Below are 25,806 nucleotides of genomic sequence, written 5' to 3' on the forward strand. Positions count from 1 at the left end.
TACAACAGTCAGTTTTTGTCAACTAGATTTACAAATATAGTATGTGCTTGCGTAATTCCTTTTGATCAAAAAAGAATAAATAAGATTCAGAGCATAATAACATTATACAGCTTAAAAACACATACACATAAAACAATAGGAAAATATTTCAAAAATAAGCACATACTTACATTAAGCATATTAAATACAGTTGGCCCTCCATATCCACGGGTTCAACCAACTGTGGATTTAAAATATGCCAGAGCCAGCACGGTGGCTCATGCCTATAATCCCAGCACTTTGGGAGGCTGAGGCGGGTGGATCACCTGAAGTCTGGAGGTAGAAACCAGCCTGACCAACATGGAGAAACCCTGTCTCTACTAAAAATACAAAATTAGCCGGGTGTGGTGGCGCATGCCTGTAATCCCTCCTACTTGGGGGGCCGAGGCAGGAGAATCACTTGAACCCAGGACACAGAGGCTGTGGTGAGCCGAGATTGCACCATTGCACTCCAACCTGGGCAACAAGAGCGAAACTACGTCTAAAAAAAAAAAAAAAAGAAAGAAAAGAAAATATGCCAGAAAAAAAAAGGCTTAGCCATATGCAGTGGCTCACATCTGTAATTCCAACAACTCCGGAGGCTAAACCAGGAGGACTGCTTGAGGCCAGGAGTTTGAGCTTGCAGTGAACTATAACTACACCACTGCACTCCAGCATGCGCAACACAGCAAGAGCCTGTCTCTAAAAACTAAATAAACAGGTCAGGCGCGGTGGCTCACACCTGTAATCCCAACACTTTGGGAGGACAAGGCCAGTGGATCACTTAAGGCCAGAAGTTTGAGACCAGCCTAGCCAACATGGAGAAACCTCATCTCTACAAAAAATGCAAAAATTAGCTGGATGTGGTGGCGTCTGTAATCCCAGTTACTCGGGAGGCTGAGGCAGGAGAATCGTTTGAACCCAGCAGATGGAGGTTGCAGTGAGCTGAGATCATGGGCAACGGAGTGAGACTCTGTCTCAAAAAACAAAAATAAAAAAACAAAAGTGAAAATATATAAATGAATAAGCAAGCAAGTGAGCTATCAAGTCATGAAGAGAAGACATGAAAGAACTTTAAATGCACACTACTAAGCGAAAGAAGCCAATCTGAAAAGGCTACATATACTATATGATTCCAACTATATGACATTCTGGAAAAGGCAAAACTATGGAGACAGGAAAAGGATCAGTGGTTACCAAAGGTTAGGTGAGAGGAAGGGATGGACAGCCAGAGCACACAGAATCTTTAGGGTAGTAAAACTATTTTGCATGACACTACAATGGTGGATGCACGTCATTACATTTGCCAAAATCCACTGAAAGTACAACACCAAGAATAAATTCTAATATAATCTAAGGACTTTGGGTGAAAATAATGTATCAATGTGGGTTTATCGATTATAACAAATTATGAAACATATAATTGGTCTTCTTCCCCTTTCTTGACATATACCTCATAAAACTATTGGCACCTCTGGAGTGATGAGTATCTTTTACATACTAATGAGATCTCTAGATAGCTTCAAGGATAAAGGCTGGTCACCTGAAAGACCAAGGCATAAGAGGGTTGGGATTTCCAGCCCCAGCCCCCAACCTCCAGAGAGGGAAGAGGACCTGAAGGATAAGCTGATTACAAATGGCCAACGACTTAATCAATCATGCCTATGTAATGAAGCTTCCATAAAAACCTGAAAGGACAGCGTTTGGAGAGCTTCTGGACAGATGAACACATGGAGGTTCCTGGAGGGTGGCACACCTGAAGAAGGCATGGAAGATCCATGCCGCTTTATACCTTGCCCTATGCATCTCTTCCATCTGTCTCCTTTGTAATATCCTTTATAATAACCCTATAAATGCAAACGAAGTGTTTCCCTGAGTTCCGTGAGCCACTCTAGCAAATTAATTGAACCAAAACAGGGAGCTGTGGTAACCCCGATTTATGGCTAATCAGCCAGAAGCACAGGACACAACCTGGAGCTGGCAATTGAAGTAGGGGACTGAGCCCTCAACCTGTGGGATCTGATTCTATCTCCAAGTAAATAATGTCAGAATTGAGTTAAAATGTAGGATACCCAGCTGGTGTCTGCCAAAGAATTGAGTGGTTGCTGTTAGATAGAAATCCCCATACATTTTGGTAACCAGAGATGCTGTGTTATATTGAGTTTGTATTCGTTTGATTTTTCTTATATCTCCTGTGTACTATTCTGGTAAGGAATGTTGACAGTAAGAAAGGCTGTGGGTTTGTGGGGGCAACAGGTATATGGAAACTCTCTGTATTTTTTTGCTCAATTTTGCTATAAACTTGAAACTGTTCTAAAAAAATTAAGTCTTATAAAAACCAACCAGAAAAAAAAAAAAAAAAAAAAACGGGATGGTACTCAAGAACAATAACAACTAACTGGCTATAAACAAACAAAACAAAGAAGTACAGATCTGGAAGGTTCACGTCAAAGGCACCAGAGCACATCCATATGTACAATGGAAACCACTAACAAAATATGCAAGACTAGATTTTTTTTTTTGAGACAGAGTCTTGCTCTGTCGCCCAGGCTGGAGTGCAGTAGTGCGATCTCGGCTCACTGCAAGCTCTGGCTCCCGGGTTCACGCCATTCTCCTGTCTCAGCCTCCCGAGCAGCTGGGACCACAGGTGCCTGCCACCACGCCCGGCTAATTTTTTGTATTTTTAGTAGAGACGGGGTTTCACCATTCTAGCCAGGATGGTCTCGATCTCCTGACCTTGTGATCCACCCACCTCGGCCTCCCAAAGTGCGGGGATTACAGGCGTGAGCCACTGTGTTGGGCCTAAATTTGTTTTTGAGACAGGGTCTCACTCTGTCACCCAGGCTGGAGAGCAGTAGGGTGCAATCAGAGCTCACTGCAGCCTCAAACTGCTGGGCTCAAGTAATCTTCCTGCCTCAGCCTTCATGAGTAGCTAGGACCACGTGCACACACCACCATGTCCAGCTAAATTTTTAGGATTTTTTGTAATGACAAGGTCTCACTATGTTTGCCCAGGCTGGAATCAAACTCCTGAGCTCAAGTGATTCCTCTGCCTCAGCCTCCCAACGTGCTAGGATTACAGGTGTGAGCCACTGTACCCAGCCGAAAACTTTTTAATCATGGTGGAAATAGACCTCATAATTCAAATCCAGTTTCTGCAGCTATTTTTCTTCAACAGATGAAGAAAAATACTACTAATCAACAATATCTCCTTGATCACAAATAAATTTCTAGAATAAATTAAATGATTGAGTCCCTATCTGCTATATGGATCCTAAAACACAAAAATAATAACTAAAAATAGCAGGAGCAGATGCCTTTTACTGAGAGCCCATAAATTATTTCACTGTACGTATAATATCTAATCTTTCTAACAATCCTCAGAGATTACACACTACATTACTATCTCAGAGAGATTAACTGATTTGCCTAAGAACACACAACAACTATGTAGTGTAACTAGGAATCAAATATAATCTTCTACTATAAAGTCTGTGCTCTTTCATTCTACCCCAATGTCCATATACCAAACAATTATAATAATATCTTCCATTGTAGCACCTCCAATGTATTAGGCACTGTATTAGGTACTTTACATAAATTATCTCCTTCATACTTCAAGACTGCCCTAAAAGTCAGATATTATTAATTCCATTTTACAGATGAGGAAATAGAGGCTTATAAATTCAGTAACTTGCCCAGTGTCTCAAGATTCAAGCCAAGTTTCACTTTACATTATCAAAAGCTCACTTTCACAACTAAATTTAAAACTATCTTTACTATTTTTAGTCCTTTTGTTCTCCACACTATCCAGTTAAATATTACTATGTAATAACAAAGCACCTATGTGCTGAACATCACACTGAAGTCAAATGAACACAATTTTGATATAAAATAAATATAATCATATAACTGTGATAGATGTTAACTGGTTACTCAAAAAGTCATTCCCAAATCCCTACTCCCTCCTTGCCTCTCATTACAGAGGCCAAAAGACGAAAACAGCTAGAGGTGACCATATGACCCAATTTTGGCCCTTGGAACATTAGAAGTGACTTGCTGGAATCACTAATAAGAAAGCTTTTCCTTGGCATAGTCTTTTTCCTTCTTCCTTGAATGTAGGTGGAAGGCTGGAGCTGCAGTAGCTGTCTTAAGACCATGAAAGGCCAAGCAAATCACAAATTCATAGGCCCCAGCAATGCTGAACCATTAAAGCAACATGAGCAACTGCCGACTTCAGATTTATGTAAGCTTTATAGTCAGGTTTTCAATTACTTACAGCTTGATTCACCTCTTATATATCACCATATCAGAAACTCTACCACAATTTTAACTGTAAGTAACTTCCTGGCCAATAATTAAAAACGAAGTCACGTACTAGTCCTAAATTAGTCTGACAAAGTTACAATCGCCTGATGAGGACTATTCTGAGTGGGAGCTGTGAGAAGATTGAGCTGAGGAAAGAATGAGAGACAAGAATACAGAATCAGGGAGCTCCCTGGGCTCTGAATTACGCACATGGTAAGAGCTCAGACTCTCAAAATAATCACCAAGAGTATATCATCAGAAGGAACACATCCTTGAATAATAATATAAGCCTTCAAGAGATTGGTGGGGCATGGCAGCTCACGCCTGTAACCCCAGCACTTTGGGAGGCCGAGGCAGGCAAATCACTTGAGGCCAGGAGTTTGAGACCAACCTGGCCAACATGGCGAAACCCTGTCTCTATTAAAAATACAGAAAAAAAGAGGCCGGGTGTGGTGGATCACGCCTGTAATCCCAGGACTTTGGGAGGCCAAGGTAGGCAGATCATGAGGTCAGGAGTTTGAAATCAGCCTGGCCAATATGGTGAAACCCTGTCTCTACTAAAAATACAAAACTTAGCCAGGTACGGTGGCACGGCCGTGTAGTCCCAGCTACTCAGGAGACGGAGGCAGAAGAATCACTTGAACCCCAGAGGCGGAGGTTGCAGTGAGTCAAGATCGCCTGGGCGACAGAGCAAGACTCCGTCCGAAAAAAAAAAAGATGAGCCAGGCATTGTGGCGCACGTCTGTCATCCCACCTACTTGGGAAGCTGAGACACAAGAATCGCTTGAGCCTGGGAAGCAGAGGTTGCAATGAGCTGAGATTGTGCCACTGAACTCCAGTCTGGGCGACAAAGCAAGGCTATGTCTCAAAAAACAAAAAAAGGTTTAAAAAAAAAAAAAAAAAAGAGATAACATGCTTCAAAACAAAAGTTAAGACTCTTGTCCAAAAAAATTCATAGTTAATTTTCTTACGTATGATCAGGTCTTGGGGTTATAGGAAAAAAATAGTTTGCATTTAATAATAAATGTTTACTGAAGTATAATATCCTTTTTCTTAGAAGATGCATGCTCAAGTATTTAGAGGTAAATTATCATGATGTCTGCAACTTACTTTCAAGTGGTTTATATAAAAGAGGATACATACATATTAGAATACACATATAAAGTATGGGAAAATATGAAAAAATATTGAAATATCAGTGGGGGATATACAGATGTTCAACATACGTCTTACAACATTCTGCACATTTGAAATATTCCATAATAAAAAGTTGGTGTTAATGTTAATTTCCTGGTTTTGGTATTGTACTACAGCTATGTAGCTATGTAACTGGGTAAAGGACACAGAGGACTTCATTCTCCTATTTGTATACCTTTCTGTGAATCTAAAATTATTTCTTTTCTTTTCTTTTTTTTTTTTTTCCTGGAGACAGAGTCTTGCTCTGTCACCCAGGCTGGAGTGCAATGGTGTGATCTTAGCTCACTGCAACCTCCGCCTCCTGGGTTCAAGCAATTCTTCTGCCTCAGCCTCCCGAGTAGCTGGAATTACAGGCATGCACCACCGCGCCCAGCTGATTTTTATATTTTTAGTAGAGACAGGGTTTCACCATGTTGGCCAGGCTGGTCTGGAACTCCTGACCTAGTGACGTGCCCGCCTCCGCCTCCCAAAGTGCTGGGATTACAGACGTGAGAAAATTATTTCAAAGCAAAAAGTTAAAAATGTTGGGAAGATTTCTTGCTTGGTAAGATGAAGTAAATACATCTCCCTTTATCTTCCAGTTAACTATAACACTGGGACAGAATGCATGAACAGCTATTTGAAGATGCTGTAAATATCACAGGTGGATCCAGGGAAATCACCAGAATTCCAACTACCCCCAAACCAGCTATGAGTTTATCTTTTTTTTTCCCTCTAGTATCCTCCAACCTGAACTCAACACAACCTAAAACCCAGAACTAAGCACAATGGTGCAGGCGGAGAGAGAAACAGAACCCTCTAGCTCTGCCTCAAGGCCAGTAAAGGGAACTCCTACAGCTCAGAGAAGATGAGGGAAATCCTTTGGGTATTTTTTTCTCTTTTTTTTTTGACAGGGTCTCACTCTGTTGCCCAGGCTAGAATGCAGTAGCACAATCACAGCTCCCACAACCTCAAACTCCTGGGCTCAAGTTATCCTCCCGCCTCGTCCCCCCAGAGTGCTAGCATTACAGGTGTGAGCCACTGTGCTCAGCAGCTTGGGAAAACTCCATACTCTCATGTGTCAGTCCCCAGGTCATCCATGGTGGGGGCAGCAGCAACAGCAGAAGAATCTGGGAATGGAAAGCCACCTCCAGGAACAGAACTTTTGAAGGAAGGGAACCTTTCTCTCCATCCAGTGGAGCCTTGCCTCCAAGTGGGCAGGACAACTCCATTGTTTTGGGGTTTTTTTCCTTCTCTTTCTGTCTGTAGGAAAGTGACCCCATAATGTTGTTTATGAACTGCTGGGCTCATCTTCAACCTGTGTAGTTATGCATCTGATACCAACTGGCATAATAAAAACTTTGATAACTGAGATAATGAGTAGACCTACACCCAGATCCCAGACTGACCACTAGGTGGAACACTTGTGGGACAGTTCTGAATAACACTGCCAAAGCTCAGAAAACTGAATTTATATGGAACCACAACCCACAGAAGACTAAAATAAAAATACCAATATTCTCCACAGAACATAAAGAAAACTGGCCAGGCACAGTGGCTCATGCCTGTAATCCCAGAACTTTGGGAGGCCGAGGCAGGCAGATCACATGAGGTCAGGAGTTCCAGACCAGCCTAGCCTACATAGCAAAATCCCATCTCTACTAAAAATACAAAATTAACCAGGCATGGTGGTGCACACCTGTAATCCCAGCTACTCAAGGTGGGGGTCACACCTGTAATCCCAGCACTTTGGGAGGATGAGGCAGGCAGATCACTGAAGGTCAGGAGTTCAAGTCCAGCCTGGTCAACATGGTGAAACCCCATCTCTACTAAAAATACAAAAATTAGCCAAGTGTGGTGGCACATGTCTGTAATCTCAGCTATTTGGGAAGCTGAGACATGAGAATCACTTGAACCTGGCAGGTGGAAGATGCACTGAGCCAAGATCACACCACTGCCCTCCAGCCTAGGAGACAGAGCAAGACTCTGTCTCAAAAAAATACATAAGTAAATAAAATAAATAAATAATAATAATAATGGGTATAGAGCTTCAGTTTTGCAAGATCAAAGGAGTTCTGAATATTGGCTGCAGAGCAATGTGAATGCACTTAACATTTAAAGATGGTTAAAATGGTAAATTTTTATGATATGCTAATTACTTCCCTACTCCAAATGTTAAACACTTTTGTTAAACACTTCATTCACAGAAGGTACTATACCTTTTAATAATTAGGACTAGAGGGTACAGGAGGGTTAGGAGTAATAGAAAAGTCATGTAACTTCTGTATTAACAAAATCCTGTAAAAACATGAACTGAATGCTGTTTTTCAAATAAGAATCATTGTAATTTTAGAACCAGGAATCTCATTTTAAAAAATGGTAAGTAGGAGAACACTAATCTCTAAGCAATATAACTTACTTCTTCCAGAATTACTAAAAGTCCTTTTTGCATTTTAAAATAATTTGTACAGGCCCTGCACAATGGTGCACACCTATAGTCCCAGGTATGCAAAGATACAAGTACGCTATGATCGCGCCTATGAATAGCCACAGCACTCCAGCCTTGGCAATACATAGTAAGACCTGTCGCTAAAAAAATAAATACATAAAAATAAAATTAACTTTACATAGTCATGTATCTTTACCCAAGAACTTTATCATTTACTTCCTTCCAAGGATTACATAAAGTACCAAAATAAACACTACCATATTTGTAATTTCTTTAGAGTGTTTAGGAACTTTTGTTGTTATTTGTTTCAGAGAACAGTATTTCACTATTTGAGAGATTTTCATCCCCTTAGACACAGGCCTACAGAAGATAATGTATTCAATAGATCTGTATCAGATATCAGCAATTAACCTACTCTGACTTCTTAAAAGCAAAAGTGAGCTAAAAACAAATGTTTAAAACAAAAAGTCAAGTTAAATGCTTAAAGGCTTTCTGTACGCTTGCACATATATGCATATATTTGTTATTTAAGATACAGTATTTTACATTACCTATAATCATTATTCCTAATCTGTCTATTGTAAAATACCTTATCTTGGTTTTATTTTTTTTGGGTTTTTTAAGAGACAGAGTCTCTCTCTGTCACCCAGGCTGGAGTGCAGTGGCACAGATCTCAGTTCACTGTAACCTCCACCTCCTGGGCTCAAGGGATTCTCCCACTTTAGCCTCCAGAGTAGCTGGGGTTACAGGCGTGCACCACCACACCCAGCTAATTTTTTGTATTTTTAGTAGAGACGGGGTTTCCCTATTTTGGCCAGGCTGGCCTCCAACTCCCTGCCTCAAGTAATCTACTCACCTGGGCCTCCCAAGGTGCTGGGATGACAGGAGTGAGCCACTATGCCAGGCCTCATCTTGTTTTTAAATGCAAAAAAAACCTCACTCCTGTCATCCCAGCCCTTTGGGAGGCCAAGGTGAGCAGATGGCTTGAGCCCATGAGTTCAAGACAAGCCTGGGCAATACAGCAAAACCCCATCTCTGGCCAGGCATGGAAGCGTGCATCTGTAGTCCCCGTTACTCTGGAGACTGAGATAAGAGGATCACTTGAGCCTGGGAGGCAGAGGCTACAGTGCTAACTGCACTCCTCCCTGGGCAAAAAAGGAAGACCCTATCTCAAACAAAACAAAACAAAAACAGCTTTCTCAATTACTGTACCTTTTGAACTAAAATATATTGTTTCACAAAAATCAGTCAATTCTGATCATTAACAGTTGAGAATTAATAAACTTCTGATATTGCCTCTATTGACACACTAGGTGGTTCAGTTTTTTTCCATTATAGAATTTTACCTGCAAATACTAGGGAAATAGTGCTGAGCCAACTCTGTTAAACTCATTATGATGTAAATCACTTTGGAATGAGAAAGTATCTAGATAGCAAGAAAATCTTCTGGGTCTTCTGCTTCCTAAAGCATATTGTCCATTCCTATAGTGAACAGACCACAATCACATGTAATGTTTACAGAATTCTCTAAAAATATTTTCCATCACATCCAGAATTTGAGTATTAGTTATATTCAAACCTGCCACAGGCAGTTTATGTAACTGGTAGCAGTCAATAAGGCAACCAAATACTCCATAACTTTGCAGTTTTCTCATCCCACTGAAAAAAAACTTGGCCAGGCGTGAGGGCTCACGCCTGTAATCCCAGCACTTTGGGAGGCCGAGGCGTGTGGATCACGAGGTCAGGAGATCAAGACCATCCTGACCAACATGGTGAAACCCCATCTCTACTAAAAATACAAAAAATTAGCTGGGCAAGGTGGCACGTGCCTGTAGTCCCAGCGACTTGGGAGGCTGAGGTAGGTGAATGATGTGAACCTGGGAGGCGGAGCTTGCAGTGAGCCGAGACCATGCCACTGCACTCCAGCCTGGGTGACAGCGCAAGACTCCGTCTCAAAAAAAAGAAGAAAAAATTAAGATATTTACCAGACAGTGAGCTGAGACCCAGTCACTGCACTCCAGCCTGGGCGACAGAGCGAGACTCTATCTCAAAAAAAAAAAAAAAAGATATTTACCAGAAATTTAGCACAATCCTGAAAAAATTGTACACAATCCTGTACAATCCTGAAAAAGACTTCCCTTAAAGAAAGAGAGACAGACAAAACAAATGTGGAGGTATATAATGATTATATTGGCATTCGGTCCTCAAATTTATATTGGAAATCAATTTTCCAAATAATTCTCAAATTATTCAAACAAACAAGAAAAAAAAAAAATCCAAGTAGGCTTTGAACTAACATGTTCTTAAAACAACAACAACAACACAACTCCAAACTACAAATCTTATTTTCCATCTTGTTTACAAACTTTTGTCTCTACTTCTGATTGTAGCAGTATACTGTTTTGTTGACACAAAAGAAAATTCCAGGCCAGATGCAGTGGCTCATGCCTGTAATCACAGCACTCTGGGAGGCCGAGGAGGGTGGATCACCTGAGGTCAGGAGTTCAAGACCAGCCTGATCAGCATGGTGAAACCCCGTCTCTACTAAAAATACAAAATTAGCCGGGCGTGGTGGCACATGCCTACAATCCCAGCTACTTGGGAGGCTGAAGCAGGAGAATCACTTCAACCCAGGAGGCAGAGGTTGCAGTGAGCCGAGATTATGCCATTGCATTCCAGCCTGGGCAACAAGAGCAAAACGAAAGAAGAGGGAGGGAGGGAGGGAGGGAGGAAGGAAGGGAGGAAGAGAAAGGAAGGAAAGGAAAGGAAGGAAAGGAAGGAGGAAAGGAAGGAAGGAAGGAAGGAAGGAAGGAAGGAAGGAAGGAAGGAAGGAAGGAGGAAAAAGAAAGAAAGTAAAAGAAAAAAAAGGAAGAAAAAGAAGAAAAGGAAGAAAAGAAAGGAAAGAAAGAAAATTCCAAATCTATTTCACTTTTTTTCTGTTTAGATATCTTATTTTCAATATCATAGTCTACTACACAAGAACACATCAAATTCTTATTGAACTCATACACTATAATATCCTGCAAATATTCCTCTTTTTAATATATTTCATGTTATCTATATTATCTTAAAAGTAATACAAATTGTGGCAAATATTTTCCAAAGATGCCTACAACATTAGATTCCATCCCATATGCTCTTCTTACAATGTGATGTTGATCCTTTCAAGTGGTAGGGTCTATGTCCACAGCTTCCTTGAAACCTGGGAGGACCTTTACAACTACATCAACTGGTAGGACAGAGCAAAGTAACACTATGTGACTTCCAAAACCAAGTCAAATATGCCATGCACCTTTGCCTTCCTCTCTTGGGATGCTCTCTCTCTCTTGGAATCCAGGTACTATGCTGTGAAGAAGCCAAGCAGCCACAAGGAGAGGTCACATGAAGGTGTTCTTGCCAACAGCCCAGGCTGAGGTCCCAGCCAACAGCCAGCATTAACCACCAGATATGTGAGTGAGCAAGCCTGCCTTCAAATGATTCCGGTTCCCAGCCACTGAGCCACTCCAACCCTTCTAGCCATCTCACCTCATGCTATATGTTAACAGAGACAAGTATCCCTACCAATCAAGCCTTGCTCAAATTGCAAATACATGAACAAAATAAATGACTGTTGTTTTAAGCCACTAAGTTTGAGGTACTTTGTTACACACCAATAGATAACTGCAACACAAGCTCATAAATACAATCCAGAAAACAGACAAAAAGAAAAACAATTTTAATTATTCTAAGTTTTACCATTATAAAACATTTTGACACACATCTTACAATTAAGAAAATGTTTTGCCCTACCCACCTAAGACTCCAAATGGTTTTATCAGGACAAAGGGTTATATTTGTAAAGGCAATAAAATGTTTGCATCTAACTACAAACAGGAAGAAAGACTGTTAGCCTTCAATCCACTTTGCTTATCCTTAAATATCTCTTTCACTTACCTGTCCTAAGTGAGGTGTCTGAGGATTGCTGGCCCACCAATATTCCAACCTATGGATATAGATCAAGACCTTGAGTTGTAACAGCAGCTGCACTGGTACTTTTCCCCAGAAGAAGTTGCTTAAGCCTCAAATCTGAAATTTTCAAGGAAAGAAAATCTTAAATATACATACCTCCTTTCAATCACTTAAAATTTCACTTCTATAGTTGAGTAAGGACTGATGGAGTTGGTTAGGATGCATGGAAGTGAATGCACAGGTTTCACTAAAAATAGAGTTGGCCTGTGCAATTCTTGAAACAGGGCAAAAATAATAACAATTTTAAAAACTGAGGTGCATAATATGCGTTCAAGTTCCAGCCTTACATTCTTAAGAGCTATATGATCTCAGTTAAGTAACAAATTCTCTATGCATAAGTCTGATCATGTGATGAAGACTGAGGGAACCAGATCAAAATTTTGAGCTAGGAGTCAGAAGACCTGGGTTACAAACTCAGTGATCATTCTCCCTTGCTGTAAGAAATTTGATACGTCTCTATGGGCTCGATTTTATCATCTCTAAAAGGGGAGGGTTGAATTAAACAGTGGTTGTTCAAATCTAACTCTTGAACAGATGCTAGCCGTGACTAAAAACTATAAAGTTACCAATTATGCTTACTATGAGACTGTCCTTCCTACATTTTTGGTGTTAAAATGGCTTCTTTTATGAGATTATGTGAAAGTAGCAGTAGATAGTAGCAGTTGTTAAAGTTCTCTATAGTCAAAATAAAGAGCTGTAATTCTGTGTAAGCAATCTATAAATTCTTTTTAGACATTCTAGTGTCTGTATGATTTACGTGAACTCTAAAATTCCTTATACTTCTGACATCCTACACACTCACTATTCAACTAATATTTATTAGGTATCCAATATGTAACAGGTAGTCTACTTGTTGCTGGGCTACCCAAAACCTAAGATTAGCTCCTCCTCTGAAAAGCTCCCAATTTTAATAGGGAAATAGATACATATATCTCAAATATAATATAAATGGGTTAAGTCTTCTAATATAGGTCATGAATCTTATAATACATGGGAGGAAGAATGATAGAATGGATTTTGTTTTGTATTTTGGAGACTGGGTCTCGCTCTGTCTGCCAGCCTGAAGTGCACTGGCGTGATCTCGGCTCACTGCAGCCTCAACCTGCCAGGCTCAAGAGATCCTCTCACCTCTCCCTCCTGAGTAGCTGGGACTACAGGCATGTGCCACCATGACCGGCTAATTTTTGGGGGAAGGTAGAGGATGGGGGTGGGGGTAGGTACAGATGAGGTCTCACTATGTTGCCCAGGCTGAATGAATGAATTTTACAACTTAATAAGCTTTTAAAGTGAGTTTCGTAGTTGTAGGATGAGTTAATTATAACCTCTTTAAACCTCAGTTTATTTGCAAAACAATAATGATTACAGATACCACAGAGTTGTGGTACACAGATAAGATGCTATAAGAGGCCATTACAAAAGGTGAAAATGTTCAGCTCACACGCCTTCCAGGAGACAAAAAAAAAAAATCATTTAATAATGACACGGTGCAAAAAGAGTTATTTACAAAACTGTAAATATGTATTTGTTTAAAACACTGTAAAACTCAGTGGTGCTTTTCTTCACTAGCTTCTAAGCAGCTGAAGGTTATAACCAAGTTTGCACCACTTTATATTCCTAGCATCTAGTACAATGCCTAATAAATAGCAGGTATCAGTAAACAGTTTATTAGAAAAACGGATTGAATAAATTGGTAAATGACTAATCTATTTTTACAGAAATTAAAGTTACAGTAGCTAAAAGTAAAAATTCTTAGAATTTTTATCCAAAACCAATTTTATTTATTTATTTATTTATTTTGAGACGGAATTTCACTCTTGTTGCCCAGGCTGGAGTGCAATGGCACGATCTTGGCTCACTACAACCTCCGCCTCCTGGGTTCAAGCAATTCTCCTGCCTCAGCCTCCCGAGTAGCTGGGATTACAGGCATGTGCCACCATGCCCAGCTAATTTTTTTGTATTTTTAGTAGAGACGGGGTTTCTCCATGTTGGTCAGGCTGGTCTTGAACTCCCTACCTTAGATGATCTGCCCACCTCGGCCTCCCAAAGTACTGGGATTAGCCGGGCGCGGTGGCTCAAGCCTGTAATCCCAGCACTTTGGGAGGCTGAGACGGGCGGATCACGAGGTCAGGAGATCGAGACCATCCTGGCTAACACGGTGAAACCCCGTCTCTACTAAAAATACAAAAAACTAGCCGGGCGAGGTGGCGGGCGCCTGTAGTCCCAGCTACTCCGGAGGCTGAGCCAGGAGAATGGCGTAAACCCGGGAGGCGGAGCTTGCAGTGAGCTGAGATCCGGCCACTGCACTCCAGCCTGGGAGACAGAGCCAGACTCCGTCTCAAAAAAAAAAAAAAAAAAAAAAAAAAAACAAAGTACTGGGATTACAGGCATGAGCCACTGCACCCGGCCCGGCCCCAAAACTAATTTTAAATGTGTATTTTGTGCCCACATCTATCATATTGCAATCTGAATACACATGCATATTTTAAAAGCAAAATAAATTCACCAGACAAGGCAATAGTGCTGTTTCTGAATAAGAAGACAAGAAGCAGTTAACTTTTTTTTTTTTTTTCAGAGACAGGGTCTTGATGTGTTGCCCAGGCTATAGTGCAATGGTGACTCACTGCACAATCACGCCTCACTGCAGTCTCAAACTCAAACTCAAATGAGGCACAATCATGCCTCACTGCAGTCTCAAACTCCTGGGCTCAATGATCCTCCCACCTCAGCCTCCCAAGAAGCTAGGACTACAGGTGCATGCCACCATGCCCAGCTAATTTTTAAAAAATTTTTCTGTAAAGACAGTCTCGCACATGCTGGTCTCAAACTCCTGGGCTTAAGCAATCCTCCCCGCTTGGCCTCTCAAACTGCTGTTTACAGGCATGCACCACCACGCCCAGCTGGGCAGCTAACATTTAATGGGGATTGATTATTTGCCAAAAGCTCTACTAAGCACCTCCTATGGATTATCCCATTTAATCCTGAACAACTCTCATGAAATTGACTATTTTTTTTAAGAGATGAGGGGTCCTGGCTGGGCACCGTAGCTCATGCTTGTAATCCCAGTACTTTGGGAGGCTGATCAGGTGGATCACCTGAGGTCGGGAGTTCGAGACCAGCCTGACCAACATAGAGAAACCCTGTCTCTACTAAAAATACAAAATTAACCAGGCATGGTGGCACATGCCTGTAATCCCAGCTACTCGGGAGGCTGAGGCAGGAGAATTGCTTGAACCCAGGAGGTGGAGGTTGCGGTGAGCCGAGATCGCACCATTGCACTCCAGCCTGGGCAACAAGAGCGAAACTGTGTCACACAAGAGAAAAAAAAAAAGAGAGAGAGATGGGGGGGTCTTGCTCTGTTGCCCCGAGAGCCATGATGATCATCGCTCACTGCAGCCTGAACCTCCCAAGCTCAAGTGATCCTTCTGCCTCTCAGCCTTTCAAGTAGCTAGGACTACAGACATGTGCCACCATGTCTGGTCAATTCTTCTTATTTTTTGTATAAGCAGGGTCTGTCACGTTGCCCACACTGGTTTCAAACTCTAGGCCTCAAGTGTCTTCCCACCTTGGCATTACAGGCATGAGCCACTGTGCCCAGTCAAAAGCAACTATTAAATACTCTCATTTTATAACTAGGAATACTAAGGCACAAATAACTTCCAAGATCACAAAAATACGAAATAGTGGGTACGGGGTTTTTAAAAGAGTAGTAAAATAAAATGGGTTGTCTGACTCCAGAGTGTATTATTATTATCATTATTATTTATTATTACCATTTTTTGAGACAAAGTCTCACTCTGTCACCCAGGCTGGAGTGCAGTGGCGTGATCTCGGCTCACTGCAACCTCTGCCTCCCCTGGGTTAAAGCAATTCTCCTGCCTCAGCCTCCCGAGTAGCTGGGACTAGAGGCACACAACACCACGCCCAGCTAATTTTTGTATTTTTAGTAGATACAGGGTTTCAACATGTTGGCCAGGCTGGTCTTTAACTCCTGCCCTCGTGATCCACTCGCCTCAGCCTCCCAAAGTGCTGGGATTACAGGCGTGAGCCACTGTGCCTATTTTTTAATTAAATAATTTTGTATTTAAAAATCAGATTTTACCACAACTGGGAACATTTGCTTCTAATGATTTGATTTTTTTTCTAAAAAATAAGGCCAGGCATGGTGGCTCACACTTGTAATCTCAGCACTTTGGGAGGCCGAGATGGGTCGACCACCTGAGGTCAGGAGTTCGAGACCAACCTGGCCAACACGGTAAGATCTCGTCTCTACCAAAAATACAAAAATTAGCTGGGCCTGGTGGTGCGCATCTGTAGTCCCAGCTACTCGGGAGGCTGTGGCACAAGAATTGCTTGAATACAGGAGGCAGAGGTTGCAGTGAGCTGAGATTGTGCCACTGCCCAGACTGTGCCACTGCACTCCACACTCCAGCCTGGATGACAGAGCAAGACTCTTGAGTCAAAACATACAAAACAAAACAAAAACAAACAAAACAATTATTTTATCGTGTATGCTAAACACAAAGATATGATACAGTTCCTGCCTTCAAACGCCCACAAACCAATGCAGTATAACATTAATATTAAGTAGTCACACCTGAATTTTACTGTTTTAAATTTAATTATCTCAATGTTTTCTTTTTTTTTTTTTTTTTTTGATACAGAGTCTCACTCGGTCACCCAGACTGGAGTGTAGTGGCACAATCTCAGCTCACTGCAACCTCCATCTCCCGGGTTCAAGGGATTCTCATGCCTCAGCCTCCTGAGTAGCTGGGACTACAGGCACACGCCACTACACTCAGCTAATTTTTTTGTATTTTTAGTAAAGACAGGGTTTCACCATGTTGGCTAGGCTGGTCTCGAACTCCTGACCTCAAGTGATTGCCCATCTCAGCCTCCCAAAGTGCTGGTATTACAGGTGTGAGCCACCACACCCGGCCTTCATTTACTCTTAATTCCAAGTTATTACAGCCTTAAGTTTTCAGAGAATATAGGAAAGGTTTATATTATATAGTCTTAAAGGAAAAATTAGTTAAAAACCAAGAGAAACTCATTTTGCATGGCCATCTACTTTCAGATAATGTTGCAGGGGTGTTTGTTTTGAGCAGGGTCTCACTCTGTCGCTCTGGCTGGAATGCAGGGGTGTGATCATGGCTCACTGCAACCTCCGCTTCCTGGCTCAAGCAATTCTCCAGCCTTGGCCACCTGAGTAGCTAGGACTACAGGTGCAAGCCACCAACACCCGGCTAATTTTTCATAGAGATGGGGTTTCACCATGATGCCCAAGCTACTCTTGAACTCCTGAGCTCAAAGCAATCTGCCCTTCTAGGCCTCCCAATTTGCTGGGATTACAGGCATGAACCATAGTGCCTGGCCCCCAGATAACGATTTTTTTTTTTTTTTGAGACGGAGTCTCTCTCTGTCGCCCAGGCTGGAGTGCAGTGGCGCAATCTCGGCTCACTGCAAGCTCCACCTCCCAGGTTCACGCCTTTCTCCTGCCTCAGCCTCCTGAGTAGCTGGAACTACAGGCGCCCACCACCAAGCCCAGCTAACTGTTTTGTATTTTTAGTAGAGACGGGGTTTCACCGTGTTAGCCAGGATGGTCTCGATCTCCTGACCTCGTGATCCACCCGCCTCGGCCTACCAAAGTGCTGGGATTACAGGTGTGAGCCACCGCGCCCGGCTGATAATGATGTTTTAAAAATACACACAAAACGCAGAATAAGAACAGCTGAATTTCATTACCAATAGATGCTCTAACAAAACAATTTCAGATGTAATTTGCAAAATGCTATTTTTAGCCAACAATGTGTTTCACTTCATTTCGTCATTGGCCTAATTCTTTAACAGACTGTAGCACTTCTCATGTTCTGCTTTCAGTTTTAACAACTGTGTTAAAAGGAGAGCTAAATACCAACAAAACAGAGAAATAACAATAGGTCTTGTAAAGCCTTTTCGGATATGAAAAAAACAACATTGTTACTAGTGAAAACACCTTACATGTTATTTGACCAAAACGAACAATGATATAGTCAAAATAACTAAAGTAACATTTCACATTTTTCTATGATTACACTCCACATCTTTCTGCCTCCATACCAGCACAATAAACTATTTCTCCTTACTATCTTGCAACTTTTTTTTTTTTTTTTGAGATGGTCTTGGCTCACTGCAACCTCTGCCTCCAGGCTTCAAGCAATTCTCCTGCCTCAGCCTTCCAAGCAGCTGGGACTACAGGCACGCGTCACCACGCTCAGCTAATTTTTTATTTTTAGTAGAGACGGGGTTTCACCATGTTGGCCAGGCTGGTCTCGAACTCCCAGCCTCAAGTGATCTGCCCACCTAAGCCTCCTAAGGTGTTGGGATTACAGGCGTGAGCCACCATGTCCGGCCTCTTGTAACTATTTTCAAGAAAACCAATATTCCAGCGATACTAGTCAAGAAGCCATGATAAATGGATGTTAGTAGTAATGCCGCAATACTTTAGAATTAGAGCAGGCTATGTTTTACAATAAAGAGGAAATATGAAAACAGATTATTTCTAAAATAGTACCACAAAAGAAAGAAAAAAAAATCTAGATTTCTAAAAGCAATTGGAAACGCTGGCACTGTGAATTCATAGAACTCAATTAAAAGCTGCTGGTTCAAAGATGTGGTTTGCCAAATTTTTCCCTATAGATAAATGTTAAATACCCACTGTGACATTTTACGCCACTTCTTAGATTAAAAGTCTTTTGTTAATTCCATGAAGATAAATGAACACCCAGATTGTTTACATTCCAGGTATCTGCCACTAGAGGAAGAGATCAGAGAAAAGCAACTAAAGCACAACATACAAGCTTTATTGAGACCTGCAAAACAACAAAATTTGACACATTCTCCATACAAAATATGCTTAAGGGAAAAAACTACGTTAGTTGGAAAAACCACAGGACATACTCTTACTTTTTTTTTTTTTTTACTAGTATCACTACGCCAGTTAGAATAAGTTTACAGGTTGTTGGGGGGCACTCTAGTCACTACTCTCAGGGCTTTATCCAACAATGGCATATCAGTATAAAAGCTCTTAGAAAATAATCACATTTCAAAATTATGCCCATCCTTTGACTCAACAGTTCCACTTCTAGAAAATTTATCCAAAATAAATGAGTGTGCAAATATGTATGTATAGGCTGGGGGCAGTGGCTCATACTGCAATCCTGTCACTTTGGGAGGCCAAGAAGGGAGGATCACACGAGGCCAGGAGCATGAGACCAGCTTGGCCAATGTGGCAAAACCCCATATCTACTAAAAATACAAAAATTAGGCCAGGCGCGGTGGCTCAAGCCTGTAATCCCAGCACTTTGGGAGGCCGAAACGGGCGCATCACGCAGTCAGGAGATCGAGACCATCCTGGCTAACACGGTGAAACCCTGTCTCTACTAAAAAAAAAATACAAAAAACTAGCCGGGCAAGGTGGCGGGCGCCTGTAGTCCCAGCTACTCGGGAGGCTGAGGCAGGAGAACGGCGTGAACCCGGGAGGCGGAGCTTGCAGTAAGCCCAGATAGCACCACTGCACTCTAGCCTGGGCGACAGAGCGAGACTCCGTCTCAGAAAAAAAGAAAAAAATATATATATTAGCCAGGTGTGGTGACACATGCCTGTAAATCCCAGCTACTTGCAGGGCTGAGGCATGAGAATCACTTGAACCTGGGAGGCAGAGGTTGTAGTTGATACGGACAAGGAGGAAGGGAAATACAGGGTAGAAGAAGGTGGTTCTCCAGCAAAGGCCCCACCCTCAAGCCTGGAAACCCGCAGTTCTACATGGGAACAAGCATTCCTGTTTTTGTGCCTAAATGTTGCCTTTGGGTCCACCACGTCCCCTTATCCTGTACCCATAGAAACCCCAACCCCCAGGCTCCAAAAGCAGAAGAATAGAAGAGCAGCAGAATGGCATGGCAGAGGAGAAGAGAAGAAGCATCTGAACATTGAGAGGAATTTGGCTGAGGATGGTTGGAGAGGAGATCAGTCATGGATGGGATGGCTGAATTCCAGGTGAAGATCATCTTCCCACTGCATCCCCTTTCCAGCTCCCCTTCATCCTGCTGAGAGCCACTTCCACCACTCAGTAAAACCCCTGCATTCACCACCATCAAGTCTGTGTGTGACCTTATCCTTCCTGAATGCCAGACAAGGACTAAGGTAACAAGAGGGCAGACTGTAAAAGGCTTCACTCTGACTCTCTACTGAGTTGGTTTAACACTTAGCCATCTGTAGATGGCAACTGCTAAAAAAGCATTAACTGTAACACACCCCTAGATGCTACCATGGGGCTGGAACCCAAAAGCACTCTCCCTGGCTCCTGCACCTGCCCGTCTGCATGCTCCCCCTCCCATAAGGGGTTTGAGCGGGAGGCAGCTGAGCCACATCCCTATCACAAGTCCCACAAGGGGGTCAGGAAACTCTCCCGTTTCACAGTGAGCCAAGGTCGAGCCACTGCACTCCATCCAGCCTGGGTGATAAAAGTGAGACCCTCTCTCAAAAAAAAAAAAAAAAAAAAGTACATATTGATTAAAAGTACATCTATAATGTTAAAAAAAAAAAAGTAAAGCATATGGTGGTGACTCAAATTAAACATAGAATCACCATATATTCTAGCAATTCCACTTCTGGGTATATACCCAAAAGAACTGAAAGCAGAGACTCAAACAGATACTTGTACACCAATATTCAAGGCAACATTATTCACAGTAGCCAAAAGATGGAAACAAGTGTCCACTGATGGATGACTGGCTAAACAAAATGTAGTCTGGGCCGCGGGCGGTGGCTCACACCTGTAATCCCAGCACTTTGGGAGGACAAGGCAAGTGGATCACGAGGTCAGGAGTTCGAGACCAGCCTGACCAACATGGTGAAACCCTGTCTCTACTAAAAATACAAAAATTAGCCAGGCATGGTGGTGGGCGCCTGTAATCCCAGCTACTCAGGAGGCTGAGGCAGGAGAATCGCTTGAAACCACGAGGCGTAAGTTGCAGAGAGCTGAGATTATGCCACTGCACTCCAGCCTGGGTGACAGAGCAAGACTCTGTCTCAAAAAAAAAAAAAAAAAAAAGGTAGTCTATACATACAATAGAATATTCAGCCTTTAAAAATAATGAAATGCTGACACTTGCTGCCACAAAGATGAACCCTGAAAATTGTGCTAAGTGAAATAAGTCAGACACAAAAAATAAACAAATATTGTATGATTCCATGTATATGAGATAACCATAGTAGTCAAAATCATAGAGACAAAAGGAGAATGGAGATTTTGTGGAGAGGAGTGGGGTATAGGAAATTGTTGTTTAATGGGCACAGAGTTTCAGTTTGTAAAACAGAAAAGTTCTGGGATGTACAGTGGTGATGGTTGTACAATAATGTAAATATACTGAATGCCACTGAACTGTACATTTAAAAACAGATAAAACAGTAACTTTGGCCGGGCATGGTGGCTCACGCCTGTAATCCCAGCACTTTGGGAGGTAGAGGCAGGCAGATCACCTGAGGTTGGGAGTTCAAGACCAGCCTGACCAACATGGAGAAACTGCGTCTCTACTAAAAAAACAAAATTAGCCAGGCATAGTAGCACATGCCTGTAATCCCAGTTATTCAGGAGACTGAGGCAGGAGAATCGTTTGAACCCGGGAGGCGGAGGTTGCGGTGAGCCGAGATCGTGCCATTGCACTCCAGCCTGCACAACAAGAGCAAAACTCTGTCTCAAAAACAAAAAAAAAGTAACTTTTATGTATATTTTACCACAATCAGGAAAAAAAAAAAAAAAAAGCAAAGCAAAGCAAACCATATCACAACTTCTAGACTAGAATGAACACTGTGTTTATTATTCTTGAGTCCCTATGGCGATTCCTCTTCCTTTGCTTTCTCATTATTCAGTACCCCTATACAAGTCATCAAGAATAGGACCAAAGATTTGCCCTTGAAGTTCAAAGCATAATTATGAAAGTTACAATTTATATCCATAATCTAATAATTAAACCCTGAATCAAAGTTAAAACTTGGAGCTTCTTTGCCTAAATTTTCAATGACATAAGATTAAAGTTAAATATGTTCATAATGTCAGGTTTATTAAAAAAAGAAAAACAAAGTCAAATAAATTCCTACATAAATTATCTTCTCTTCGGCAAAAATTTCAAACTAGTAGAAGGAGGAAGAGGAATGAAAACCTCAAGAGATATAACTGAATACTCACATTAGAAAGTCCCTAGAAAACTGAAGAATAAACTATCGAAATTTGAGCCTTAATGAATATGCAGTTTATGGTCAAAACAAGTAAAAGGGGGAGCTAAGTCTGACATCAAAGTAAACAGAAAGTCCCACCCAAGAATAGGAAGTCCCACCTAATCCCATTCTGCCCCTTAACATCCTCAGAGAATGGTATAACTCTGGCATAACCCAAAATATGTAGTTAGGGCACACGTACAGAATTCACTCCATCAAGGAATGGGAGTGCTTAAGGGATGAATCCAAACTTAGTCCTAGCTGAAATATTTTTTTTTTTTTTTTTTTTGAGACAGAGTCTTGCTCTGTCACCCAGCCTGGAGTGCAGTAGTGCTATCTCGGCTTATTGCAACCTCTGCCTGCCAGGTTCGAATGATTCTCCAACCTCAGCCTCCCAAGTAGCTGGGACTACAGGCACATGCCACCACGCCCAGTTAATTTTTGTACTTTTAGTAGAGATGGGGTTTTGCCATCTTGGCCAGGCTGGTCTTCCTGACCTCAGGTGATCCACCTGCCTTGGCTTCCCAAAGTGCTGGCATTACAGGTGTAAGCCATGGTGCCCAGTCGTAATTGAAACCTTATTGCACTCAAGACCCAGATGTTCCCAGGTATGAGAGCAGTGTTCCTGCTTAGCCAGGCACTCACCGCAAGACATGCTGTCGTCTGACATAATCTATAAGCAAAGGAAAGCCAGGTCAATGGGCTCACTCTCCAGAGGAAACCAAGACAGCTATCTTCAACTGTGAAAATGAACTGGGAAATCATTTATTTGTCACAATCAGCACTTAAGAGAAAAACGCATTGGAAAAGATGAGTGTATCACATGTATAAGGGTGACTATTGATTCACATTTTCCTTTCAACTGTCTATGTGTGCATGTGTGTATAGGTGTGTGTAGGTGGGGAAATTACCACCAAGAATGTTTTCAAAATTCATTGTTAGGCCAGGCACACACCTGTAATCCCAGCACTTTAGGAGGCCAACGCAGGTAGATTGCTTGAGTCCAGAAGTTTGAGACTAGCTTGATTGACATGGCAAAACCTTGTCTCTACGAAATATACAAAAGCCGGGTGTCACGGCACACATCTGTAATCCTGGCTACTTGGGAGGCTGAGGCACAAGAACTGCTTGAATCTGGAAGGTAGAGGTTGCAGTGAGCTGAGATCGCACCATATTATTATGGAAATAGACACTTGCACCTATACACAGAATCACCATGAATATGGCTGCACTCCAGCCCGAGCAACAGAGCCAGACCCTGTCTCAAGAAAAAATACAATAAAATAAAATTCATTATTGTAGAGAAACTTTTGTATTAATACTTGTGAACCTAAAGACACAAGCAAGAATATTTTTGTAAGAGCAACAAAATAGGGTAAAACAATCCATCTTTAGGAAAAAAGACAAACTGTTGCAGTCATAAAATTAATATGAATATCTAAGAAATGCACAACAGTGCATAAATCCGAAATAAACTGTAAATAGGTAACCTATCTGTTCTCAGTTTTTGAAAATTAATATACTGCCTAAAGTAATATAAGAGAAAAAAAGGGAAGTAAATTTGTTTTTGTTTTTTTTTGAGATGGGGTCTCACTCTGTCACCCAGGCTGGAGTGCAATGGCGCAATCTCAGCTCACTGCAACCTCCACCTCCCGGACTCAAGCGATTCTCCTGCCTCAGCCTCCCAAGCAGCTGGAATTATAGGCAAGTACCACTGCGCCCAGCTATTTTTTGTGCTTTTAGTAGAGTCGGGGTTTCAACATGTTGCCCAGGCTGGTCTTGAACTCCTGACCTCAGGTGATCCACCTGCCTCAGCCTCCCAAACTGCTGAAATTACAAGCATGAGCCACTGTGCCTGGCTAGAAAAGTAATTTTTAATAAAATATTTTAATACGCAAATGCTCAGGTACAACCATCCTAAAATTCACATTATTACGGAACTAGACACTTGCACCTATACACAGAATCACCATGAATGTGACAGCTACAAATGCAGATTGAGACAAATAAGTTGAATAGGGAAATCAAATGCCATAAGGGGCAATGCCATTGGTAATAGGATTTTCCAAAACAGTGAACAACTCTTGGCAAAGTTCTGAACAAAACAAAGTACAATTTGCCCCAGGTTAATACTCAGTAGTTACTACATTCCTGGAAAATTCAGTGTCTATTAAAACTATGTTTTAAAAAACCCTTTGGGCCGGGTGCGGTGGCTCACGCCTGTAATCCCAGCACTTTGGGAGGCCGAGGCGGGCGGATCATGAGGTCAGGAGATCGAGACCATCCTGGCTAACACAGTGAAACCCCGTCTCTACTAAAAATACAGAAAATTAGCTGGGCGTGGTGGTGGGCGCCTGTAGTCCCAGCTCCTCGGGAGGCTGAGGCAGGAGAATGGTGTGAACTTGGGAGGCGGAGCTTGCAGTGAGCCGAGATCACGCCACTGCACTCCAGCCTGGGCGACAGAGTGAGACTCCGTCTCAAAAAATAAATAAATAAAAATAAAAAACCCTTTGTGTCTAAATGTAAAACAGAATTAATATAACCTAAGTATAGGCCGGGTGCAGCGGCTCACGCCTGTAATCCCAGCACTTTGGGAGGCCGAGGTGGGTGGATCATTTGAGGTCAGGAGTTTGAGGGCCAGCCTCGCCAACATGGTGAAATTCCAACTCTACTAAAAATAAAAAAATTAGCTGGGTATGGTGAAGGGTGACTGTAATCAATCCCAGCTACTTGGGAGGCTGAGGCAGGAGAATCGCTTGAACCTGGGAGGTGGAGGTTGCAGTGAGCTGAGATTGTACCACTATGCTCCAGCCTAGACGATAGAGTGAGACTGTCCAACAAAAAAGAGATAAGCATAAACATGTTTTTCATTTACAAGAAGGTTTGGGGAAATAGTCATGCAGAACTGTCTCATACCTTGTGGGATGTCCGTCATCGCTGGCTCATGTTCATTGAATGTCAAAACTGAACTCATCCTCCTCTAATCATTTTGGCAAGCAAAGTGCATCCCCAAAGATCCAAACACATCATAGTAGCAGTACTATCCTTGTGGAGAACCATAGCCTTCAAGCAAGGATAGATCTCAATATGGTCTCCAGATTGCCCTTGTTTGCATGACACCATGAGTTGAATAGGATAAAAAGCCTAACCAATGTCTAACTCTGGTAAAGAAGGTCTATTTGTGTTACTATAAAGGAAACTGAAACTAGGAAATTTATAAAGAAAAGAGGTTTAACTGGCTCACAGTACTGCAGGATATACAAGCATGGCACCAACATTTGCTTGGCTTCTAGTGAGGGCCTCAGGAAGCTAACAATCATAGTGGAAGGCTAAGTGGGAGCAAGCACATCACATGGTGAGAGCAGGGGAAAGCAGGTGGGGAGGTGCCACACTCTTTCAAACAACCACATCTCACATAAACTCACTGAGCAAGACTCATTTATCACCAAGGAGATAATGGTAAATCATTCATGAGGGATCTGCTCCCATGATTCAATCACTCCCTGGCCCCACCTCCAACACTGGGAATCACATTTCAACATGAGATGTGGAAGGGATAAACAACCAAACCATATCAGGAGGAACAGATCCTGTCT

General features: G+C 42.1%; 2 protein-coding genes across 21 annotated transcripts in view; one reads left to right on the top strand and one right to left on the bottom strand.

Moving 5' to 3' along the window:
• LOC104656358 (nucleophosmin-like) overlaps window positions 1-25,806 on the top strand; it is a 560,652-nt gene that overhangs the window by 423,620 nt on the left and 111,226 nt on the right. The window lies entirely within an intron of this gene.
• Window positions 1-25,806, bottom strand: part of NUMB (NUMB endocytic adaptor protein) — a 195,533-nt gene that overhangs the window by 133,062 nt on the left and 36,665 nt on the right. For 14 of the 17 annotated variants that reach the window (XM_030931551.1, XM_030931549.1, XM_010355917.2 and 11 more), the window contains one exon: window positions 11,885-12,016. The exons of the other annotated variants lie outside the window; for them this stretch is intronic. The gene's annotated coding sequence lies outside the window, so the exon portion shown is untranslated. The remainder of the gene's footprint in view (window positions 1-11,884; window positions 12,017-25,806) is intronic. 17 annotated transcript variants of the gene reach the window in all.

This window comes from Rhinopithecus roxellana, chromosome 5 (assembly GCF_007565055.1).
Source record: "Rhinopithecus roxellana isolate Shanxi Qingling chromosome 5, ASM756505v1, whole genome shotgun sequence".
Classification (NCBI taxonomy): Eukaryota; Metazoa; Chordata; class Mammalia; order Primates; family Cercopithecidae; genus Rhinopithecus; species Rhinopithecus roxellana.